At 41.3% G+C, this 1,808-nt stretch overlaps 1 pseudogene; it reads left to right on the top strand.

The window, feature by feature from the left end:
• The first annotated feature begins 368 nt into the window (after window positions 1-368).
• On the top strand, window positions 369-491 carry LOC129860235 (U2 spliceosomal RNA; annotated as a pseudogene).
• The last annotated feature ends 1,317 nt before the right edge of the window (window positions 492-1,808 follow it).

The following is a 1,808-nucleotide window of genomic DNA, read 5'->3' as shown; positions in this document are numbered from 1 at the left end:
CCAGGGGTGTCAAACTCATTCCATGGAGGGCCAAGTGTCTTTATGTTTTTATTTTTTCCTTTCAAATAAGCCCTAGACAAACAGGTGTAGGGAGTTCCTTACTAATTAGTGGCCTTAATTCATCAATCAAGTACAAGGGAGCAGTGAAAATCCGCAGCAACTTGGTCCTCCATGGAATGAGTTTGACACCTGTGCGCCAGCCAGTTAACTTTCATTCTAAAATAACTTTATATTTCCGAGTTATTCAGATATTATTTTAGAAAGACTTGAAATTGACATGGGAGCTAACTATCAAAGGTAGATAACTGGTAAATTTGACCCCAAAAATTGTTTCTCAATAATACTATAGCTGGCTAATTAATTTCATTATCACATTTCAAATCAAGTGTGGTATCTGTTCTCATCAGTTTAATGTCTGATACGTCCCCCATCGGGGGATTACATATAAAATGTTCCCGAGTGGCGCATCGGTCTAAGGCACTGCACTGCATCTCAGTGCAGACCCTGGTTCAATTCCAGGCTGTATCACAACCTGCTTTGATTGTTAGTCCCATAAGGCGGCGCACAAATGGCCCAGCATCGTTTGGGTTTGGCCCGGGGTAGTCCGTCATTGTAAAGAATCATTTCTTCCTAACTGACTTGTCTAGTTAAATAAAGGTTAAATCAATAAAAAAAAATGTTTTAGTTCACACAACATATCACCCTGTTGCCTACAGTAGAACCTGATGAACAACATGGGGGAAGCAATTGGCCATGTTTTTTTGTCCAACCAGATCTGCGATTAGAATGTTCTATCTAGTATATCCCTCTGTCATTCCACTGTTGTTGGATGTAGATGTCCAGTTCATCAGGTCCCAGTGTCACGATCGTCTTCAAGAGAGAGAGTGGACCAAGGCGCAGCGTGTGCAAAATACATCTCTTTTATTTTAGAGAAGGGAAAAAACATGCAACGAACACTATTACCAAACGAAAACAACCGTGACGCTAAAGACGTAAGTGCAACCACAAGCTACAAACGTACAACATAGACAACTACCCACAAAAGCCTACTGCCTATGGCTGCCTTAAATATGGCTCCCAATCAGAGACAATGAATGACAGCTGTCTCTGATTGAGAACCAATCTAGGCAGCCATAGACATAACTAGACAATTACCCTCTACTCTGCCCCATACGCATACAACCACCCTAGACACTACAAAACACATACATTCCCCATGTCACACCCTGACCTAACTAAAAAACATAAAGAAAACAAAGAATACTAAGGCCAGGGCGTGACACCCAGGCTCCTATGACTGTTAGGATTATTTTTTTACAAGTAAATTAGAATTTGCTTTTTGCTTTAGCGCCACCTGTACCTGATAGAGCAGATCTAGTCAGGTGTGGAAGTAAACCGTCTGGCACTGAGAGACTCATTGAGAGGAGGAGACCTTAGCAGACCCAGAGGTTCTGACTGAACGGACGCACATTTCAACGCCCCCCAGGACAGTCAATTTACTTTGTGCTCGTATAATTTATGCTATGAAATCCTGTGATTTCCTTGGGGCAGTTCCCCCGCATAGCAAATAGCTGAAAAAAGCTATCCAAGCACCGTTCGTGTGGCCAATGTGCTAACGGAGGCGGAGCTTCCTGGCAGTCACTGAGGGGAGCAGTAAGTAACGGAACAGCTTATTTTGAACAATTTACACATTTACCACACTTTATGAGTATTTAAACCATAACCATGAATTATTTAATATATATATATATATAATCAAAAATTATTATTATTTTTGACCAATCAAAAGTGGGCTGCAGCCCCTAAAA

Source organism: Salvelinus fontinalis, chromosome 7 (assembly GCF_029448725.1).
Source record: "Salvelinus fontinalis isolate EN_2023a chromosome 7, ASM2944872v1, whole genome shotgun sequence".
In the NCBI taxonomy this organism is placed as follows: domain Eukaryota; kingdom Metazoa; phylum Chordata; class Actinopteri; order Salmoniformes; family Salmonidae; genus Salvelinus; species Salvelinus fontinalis.
This window is presented reverse-complemented; position numbering and strand designations above follow the sequence as displayed.